Raw genomic sequence first — 8,788 nt, 5'->3', positions numbered from 1 at the left:
CTCCCCTCTCCCTCTCCTTCTCTCCATCTACCCCCTCTCCCTCTCAATCCTGCTCCCTCTCCTCCTGCCTCTCCCTCTCCATTGCTCCTTCCTCTCGCTCCTACATCCTTCTCTCCTCTCCTACACTCTCCTCTCCTTCCCTACCCCTTCCTCTCCTCCTACACCCCTTCCTCTCCGCTCCTACACCCTTCTCTCCGCTCCCTACCTCTCCTCTCCCGTCCTACCCTCCTCTCCTGCTACCTCTCCCTCTCCACCCTACCTCCTCTCGTCCTACCTCTCCCCTCTCCAGCCTACCTCTCCCTCTCCGCCTACACCCCTCCCTCTCCCGTCCCTCCTCTCCTCTCCCGTCCTACACCCTCCCCTCTCCATCCCCTACACCCCTTCCTCTCCCTCCCACCCCTTCCTCTCCCTCCCTACCTTCCTCTCCTTCCCTACACCCTTCCTCTCCCTCCCTACACCCCTTCCCTCTCCCGCTCCTACACCCTTCTCTCCCGCTCCTACACCCTTCCTCTCCGTCCTACACTCTCCCCTCTCCCGTCCTACCTCTCCCTCTCCGTCCTACTCTCCTCTCCACCCCTACCTCCCCTCTCCGTCCCTACACTCTCCCTCTCCGTCCTACACCCCTCCTCTCCCGTCCTGCACCTTCCTCCCCTCCTACACCCTTCCTCTCCTCCTACACCCTTCCTCTCCTTCCTACACCCCTTCCTCTCCTCCCTACACCCTTCCTCCGCTCCACACCCTTCTCTCCGCTCCTACCTCTCCTCTCCCGTCCCTACACCTCCCTCTCCCGTACTACTCTCTCCCTCTCCCGCCCCTACCTCCCTCTCTCCGTCTCTCTCCCTCTCCCGTCCTACACCTCCCCTCTCCCATCCCTACTCTCCCTCTCCGTCCCTACCCCTCCCTCTCCTCCCCTACTCTCCCTCTCCTCCCCCCTTCTCACCTCTCTCTCTCCCGTCCCTACCCTCCCTCTCCCATCTCCCTCTCCCCTCTCCCGTCCTACACCCTCCCTCTCTCCCGTCCCTACTCTCCCCTCTCCCATGCTACCTCTCCCTCTCCGCCCTACCTCCCTCTCCCGTCCCTACCTCTCCCTCTCCGTCCCTACCTCCCTCTCCGTCCTACACCCTTCCTCTCCCTCCCTACACCCTTCCCCTCTCCCTCTTCACCCTTCCTCTCCTTCCCACCTTCCTCTCCCCCTGCCTTCCTCTCCGCTCCTACACCTTCTCTCCGCTCCTCTTCTCTCCGTCCTACCTCTTCCTCTCCATCCTACCTCTCCCTCTGTCCTCTCCCTCTCCCTCCTACACCCCTTCCTCTCCCTCCTACACCTTCCTCTCCTCTCACCTTCTCTCCCTCCTCTCCTCTCCGTCACCTCCTCTCCGTCCTACCTCCTCCCTCTCCCGTCCTACACCTCCCTCTCCGTACTACCTCTCCCTCTCCCGCCCCTACACCCTCCCTCTCCCGTCCTACACCTCCCTCTCCGTCCTACACTCTTCCTCTCCGTCCCTACCTCCCCTCTCCATGCTACCTCTCCCCTCTCCCGCCCTACACTCTCCCTCTCCGTCTCCTCTTCCCTCTCCCGTCCTACACCCCTCCCCTCTCCGTCCTACACTCTCCCTCTCCGTCCTACCTCTCCTCTCCGTCCTACACTCTCCCTCTCCGTCCCTACACCCTCCCCTCTCCCGTCCCTACACTCTCCCCTCTCCCGTCCTCACACTCTCCCTTCCCGTCCTACACTCTCCTCTCCGTCCCTACACCCTCCCTCTCCCGTCCTACCTCTCCTCTCCCGTCTCCTCTCCTCTCCCGTCCTACACTCTCCCTCTCCGTCTCACCCTCCCTCTCCGTTTCCTCTCCCTCTCCACCTTCACCCTCCCTCTCCGCCCTATACCCTTCCTCTCCACCCTACACCCTTCCCCTCTCGTCCCCTACCTCTCCCTCTCCCTCCTACCTCTCCCCTCTCCGTCCCTACTCTCCCCTCTCCGCCCCCTACTCTTCCTCTCCGTCCCTACACCCCTTCCTCTCCTCCCTACCTCTCCCCTCTCCGTCCCTACTCTCCCTCTCCCGTCCTACCTCTCCCTCTCCGTCCTACACTCTCCCTCTCCCGTCCCTCTCTCTTCCCTCTCCGTCCCTACACTCTCCCTCTCCGTCCCTCACACTCTCCCTCTCCGCCCCTACCCCTCCTCTCACTCCTACACTCTCCCTCTCCCTCCTACCCTTCCTCTCCCTCCTACACCCCTTCCTCTCCCCTCCTACACCCTCCCTCTCCCTCCTACACCTTCCTCTCCGTCCTACACTCTTCCTCTCGTCCCTACACTCTCCCTCTCCGTCCTACACTCCCTCTCCACTTCACCCCTCCCTCTCCCGCTCCTCTCCCTCTCCCTCCTACCCTTCCTCTCCCTCCTACACCCTTCCTCTCCCTCCCTACACCCTTCCTCTCCGCTCCTACACCTCCCTCTCCGTCCTACCTCTTCCTCTCCGTCCCTATACCTTCCTCCTCCGTCCACCACTCTCCCTCTCCGCTCCTACACACTCTCCCTCTCCCGTCTCACTCTCCCTCCCTCCCTACACCCTTCCTCTCCGCTCCTACACCCTCGTGCATCCTCTATCCATCCTTCTCACACCCCCTACACCCCCACTGTCAGAAGTAAATTAAAACATGCTGTCTGCCTTCTTGTGAGTCTGTTCATCTCCAGATTACACCCATTTGTCTTTGGCTTTAACTTCTTGTCTGTCTGTCTGTCTGTCTGTCTGTCTGTCTGTCTGTCTGTCTGTCTGTCTGTCTACTGGCCATTTCCTGAAGCTATACCAATACATTAATTCACTTATTTATATAAAAGTCGATCGTTATATCTAGGTCACACTTAGAGATAACTGACCCTTGAGTAATCTCTTATCTCACACTTGAAGGATAACTGACCCTTGAGTAGTCTCTTATCTCACACTTGAAGGATAACTGACCCTTGAGTAATCTCTTATCTCACACTTGAAGGATAACTGACCCTTGAGTAATCTCTTATCTCACACTTGAAGGATAACTGACCCTTGAGTAATCTCTTATCTCACACTTGAAGGATAACGCAGTAATCTCTTATCTCACACTTGAGGATAACTGACCCTTGAGTAATCTCTTATCTCACACTTGAAGGATAACTGACCCTTGAGTAGTCTCTTGTCACACTTGAAGGATAACTGACCCTTGAGTAGTCTCTTATCTCACACTTGAAGGATAACTGACCCTTGAGCGTGGGAAACGAACCCTCCTGACACAGTTGGTTTCTTAAAGGAAATCAATACAGCATTTTTCTTGTGTGAGGAGAAAAACAAAATGTCTTATTGTCGCCAAAATTGTTAACGGGATGGCTAGAATGTTGAAGGTGTCCCCAAAATTGTTAACAGGATGGCTAGAATGTTTGTCGCCAAAATTGTTAACAGGATGGCTAGAATGTCTTATTGTCGCTAAAATTGTTAACAGGATGGCTAGAATGTCTTATTGTCGCTAAAATTGTCAACGGGATGGCTAGAATGTCTTATTGTCGCTAAAATTGTCAACAGGATGGCTAGAATGTCTTATTGTCGCTAAAATTGTTAATGGGATGGCTAGAATGTTGAAGGTGTCCCCAAAATTATTAACGGGATGGCTAGAATGTCTTTGTCGCCAAATGTTAACAGGATGGCTAGAATGTCTTATTGTCGCTAAAATTGTTAACAGGATGGCTAGAATGTCTTATTGTCGCTAAAATTGTCAACGGGATGGCTAGAATGTCTTATTGTCGCTAAAATTATTAACAGGATGGCTAGAATGTTGAAGGTATCGCAAAATTGTTAACAGGATGGCTAGAATGTCTTATTGTCCTTAAAATTGTCAACGGATGGCTAGAATGTCTTATTGTCGCTAAAATTATTAACAGGATGGCTAGAATGTTGAAGGTATCGCCAAAATTGTTAACAGGATGGCTAGAATGTCTTATTGTCGCCAAAATTGTTAACGGGATGGCTAGAATGTTGAAGGTGTCGTAAAATTGTTACGGGATGGCTAGAATGTCTTATTGTCGCCAAAATTGTTAACGGGATGGCTGAATGTTGATCTAAGATGATGATAGTAGCGTTAGCATTGACCTTGTATTAAATATTGATTAGATTGAGAGGTTGGTATGATGAGGTCATATAAGGCTGTTTACCTCGTTGGTTAACAGTGTAGATTAATTTCGGGTCAGTGTTCGTAGGTTAATTTCGGGTCAGTGTTCCGTGTAGATTGATTTCTGGGTCAGTGTTCAGTGTGATTAATTTCCCGTCAGTGTTCAGTGTGATTGATTTCTGGGTCAGGTTCAGTGTAGATTATTTCCCGGGTCAGTGTTCAGTGTAGATTAAATTCTGGGTCAGTGATCAGTGTAGATTATTTCCGGGTCAGTGTTCAGTGTAGATTATTTCCAGGTCAGGTTCAGTGTGGTTTTCCCGGGTCAGGTTCGGTGTAGATTGTTCGGTCAGGTTCAGTGTAGATTAATTTGGTCAGTGTTCAGTGTAGATTAATTCCGGGTTAAGTTCAGTGTGAATTAATTTCGGGTCAGTGTTCAGTGTGAATTAATTTCCCGGATTGAGTTCAGTGTGGATTAATTTCGGGTCAGTGTTCAGTGTAGATTAATTTCCGGTCAAGGTTCAGTGTAGATGATTTCCCGTCAAGGTTTCAGTGTAGATTATTTCGGTCAGGGTTCAGTGTGATTATTCCCGGGTCAAGGTTCAGTGTGATTATTCCCGGGTCAGTGTTCAGTGTAGATTGATTTCCCGTCAAGGTTCGGTAGATTTTCCCAGGTCAAGGTTCAGTGTAGATTAATTTCCCGGGTCAGGTTCAGTATGGGTGAATGTCTTCTCTATGTGTTTATTTTAGTTCATGGGGCACCAACCAGGGTGAAGGGAAATATATTTTGATAACCACTAATGAAACTGACCATAGGAACTACCCAAATAATACCCATCAAACACATCCTTAATATGGTTTGGTTAGGTTAGGTTAGGTTTGGTGAGGTTAGGTTTGGTTTGGTGAGATAAGATTAGGTGTGGTTAGGTTAGGTGTGGTTAGGTTAGGTGTGGTTTGGTGAGGTAAGGTTAGGTTAGGTTAGGTGTGGTTAGGTTAGGTGTGGTTTGGTGAGGTAAGGTTAGGTGTGGTTAGGTTAGGTGTGGTTAGGTTAGGTGTGGTTAGGTTAGGTGTGGTTTGGTGAGGTAAGGTTAGGTTAGGTTAGGTGTGGTTAGGTTCTTGGGTTTTTTTTTGTTCCACGAGTAATTGTTTTCTGTACATTAAATCCAACTTACTGTAGTGTGGCTCCTCTTCTGTCCAACTGTTAGATAGGGTGGAATCAAAGGTATTTCGTCATATATTGACTCTCCTCTTTTAGTTGATAAAATAATCTTTCTTCCCTTTCTCTTCGCCGCAATGTTGCTTCACTCTCTCTCTTTTACAGGTACTTTAACGGGAATGTTCAGTTGATTTGGTATCCTGTGTACCTCCGGCAAGGTCGTGGGCTCATAAAAAAAATTATCATAAAATATCAATAAAATGGCTGGAACTAAACTGAACAATTATTAGTAACATGAAATTTAATCCTCCAGTTTGTTTCACCTGATAATTAAACACACTAAAGGTAACCTAATCTAACTTAATTTAACACCCCAGGGAGAGTTAGAATGTTTAATCAAAAGGTGAAATAAATTGGAAGGTTAATCTTGAGGTGATCCCAGTTTTTCATCATCTGTCGAAGTAACATTTATATCAACCACTTTAGCCACATCCAGCAACACTCACTTCTGGGGAACTACTTTATTTCCCTACAGTGAGGTTTTCTTACATGCAATTGTCATTAGCCCGTTCTCTGTTGTAAGGGGATACTGTGCTGATCTACGGCGTTGAGTATAAGAGTCAAATTCGATGTTGAAATTCGTGACGTATTGAACTTTAACCTTCGTAAATTTCATCAATGTTGAGGTTAATCCGCTTGCCAAATTTTAACAAGTATTAATCACTCATAATCTAGTTAGGGTGACTGCGGGGGACTGACAGATGTCCCCCAATAGTTTTCATCCGAGCTTTTAGGATAATGGTAAAATATAAAGTACTATAACTGAATAATGTAATAGAAAAAATTCCTTAACTAAATAATGTAGTAAAAATAAAAATGTCAAAATTAGATAATGAAATAATAAAAATATCCAAACTAAATAACGAAATGATTAAAAAATACCTGAAGTGAAAAATTAAATAATAAAAGTACCATAACCTTAGAATGAAATGATTTAAAAATACCATAACTAAATAATGAAATAAACAAAAACGAAACTCGATATTGTAATTAAATAATGGAATATAACGTAAAATAAAAATAATTAGAATACCCTAACTATAGCAATAAATAGAAATTATCATAATTATAATGATTTTTCTTATTAATCAGGTAATTCTTATTGTCATTGCATCGTAAATTAATAAGCGTAGTTGATTTTTTTGAACATTTTCCGTAGATAAATTATTATTATTATTATTGTTATTTTTATTATTACTACTAATAATAATAATACTTTTTTTTTAATCGTGGCCTCCAGCCTGCCCCAATAGCCAAGCCTTCGCCGCCATTTTAATACCTTAAAATTGAATATCCTAATACATAAGTAGCTACCCTGGCTGTGTTGAGTTAGTTGAGCCGCAGATCTATGCGGCATTCAGTGACTGTTGCCTCATAATCAATTTCTGCAACCATTGTCGGCTTTGGGGCCGAAGATCTCGTTCCCCTGAGGCAAAGCAATGCAGACCTACAATAAGCAGGGAGAAGGACAGTCGACATCTCAACCAGGCTGTGACGTAACCTCTGGGCTGCTGCTTCTGTTCAGATAACACCTCCGAAAGTCTGGCATGGAAACATCTTGCACTTGGTCCCATCCCACCAGAGGTTGTGAACACCAGAGGAGTGAAGCTGCCTTGATCAACAATCAGAATTTTCTTCCCATATGCCCTAATCTTGTCGTTCTCGTTCCTCCTGTGTGCAGCATCGAGAGCTAGGTTACGGTGACATGCGACCATGGGATCGAAAATCCTTATGTCAAAGAAGGCTCGCTGTCCACGCGTCCAGAATCCTCGAGCACTGACGTCCACACGGGCTTCGTTGGATGTGTTTGAAGCCCTGTGACGGAGTTTCTGACCGTCCAATGGAAGGAGTGACTGTTTCACCATGACATCGTGGCAGATTTCCTTCAGTAAATTTGCTGTGAGATCCCTTACTTCGTCGTGCCTCATGCATATGAAGCCCCCCTTTCTTACACACCATGGCGTGGTCGATGTCGTAGGATGAGCCACACACGCATTGGGAGGGCAAACCTTCTACTGGCCTACCGTACCTTAGAGCAGTGGCATCTGTGAATTCTTGTTTATTACTACTACTACTACTTCTACTACTACTACTATCGGCGTTTCCATTTGCTGGCAATATCATCAGTCATTGTAAACTCAAAAACATATAACTTTTCCGATGTAATATTTCCTATACCTAATTTTGAGTTCTGGTGAAAGTCCAATTTTAAAGGATTATGAACCAACAGATCACCAGAGTTAATAAGCTTACGGGTGAAAGTTATAACGGAGTGAAAGTCTTTAAAGAACGTTTTTTATGGAAGGAATTACTTCTGATTATGTTTTTATTTTTATTTTTTATTTTTTAGAGGAACTACAGTACTACAGTGAAAGTATTTGATCTGAGTTAAATATTTTGAAGAGATATTTGTACCTAATTTCTTTTACAGGCTGAAAGTTTTTGGGTTTAAATTTAGGAATTATCATGTGGAAGTTTGTACTGTACATAGATTTATTATATGTTGATGACGTATTTTACTGACTTGCTTACAGTAGAGTATAGAATTTATTAAACCGTTTTGACAGAAATTTCGTATAAGTGAGTTTTAGTAAGTTTTATTACTGAGAATTTATAAAAGAAAGTTAATATAAAATGAGTGAAAGTTCTTAAAAGTTTTATACAGGAACAAAGTGACAGTCTTAAAGATAGGTTTTTACGGGAGTTATGAGTAAGTGAAAGTGTTACTGAATAAAACATTTTAAAAGTTTTTATAAAGTTCTTACCGAGTGAAAGTCTTTTCCTGGCGTTATCTATGAATGAAAGTTTTGATGTGAATTATATCAGTGAATTTTTTTTTAAAGAAAGTCGTGAGAGGTTTTAGAATTATTACCGAGTATAGTTGTAATGTTATTTTATGTAATTATTATGAAGTAAAATTATACTGAGAAAGCCTAATTACACCGACCTTTGACCTAAGAGTCTAGAAATTTATGACCTAACCTTATTATGCAACACAGATTCAACAATTATTTTAAAAAGACTTGCAAGAGTATACAAACATATTTAAAACAACTATTTAATCATTTTGCTCATTAACTCACGTGACATTAAGACATGATTATATTAATACTTGAATATTTTTGTATATGTAACAGACCTTTAGATGAATTTTCCTAAATGTATTGAAAGTTTGATAGAATTACTTTACCGGATTACTGAAATATTTCACACTTTTAATATATTATTATTTTATTAAGAGTGATAGTGTGCCATGAATCACCTGAAGATTAGACACCCTAATTTATTTCACCTGAAGATTCGCCACATAGTTTATTTCACCTGAAGATTAATCCATCCTAACGACAACCTAACATAACCTAACCTAACCTAACCCTTAGCTACCCTAACATAATCTCACCCAACCCATGTAGCGTTAGGGGGCGAATCTTCAGGTGAAATAAACT

The sequence above is a fragment of the Homarus americanus genome, unplaced genomic scaffold (genome assembly GCF_018991925.1).
Source record: "Homarus americanus isolate GMGI-L3 unplaced genomic scaffold, GMGI_Hamer_2.0 scaffold31037, whole genome shotgun sequence".
NCBI classification, from domain to species: Eukaryota; Metazoa; Arthropoda; class Malacostraca; order Decapoda; family Nephropidae; genus Homarus; species Homarus americanus.
This window is presented reverse-complemented; position numbering follows the sequence as displayed.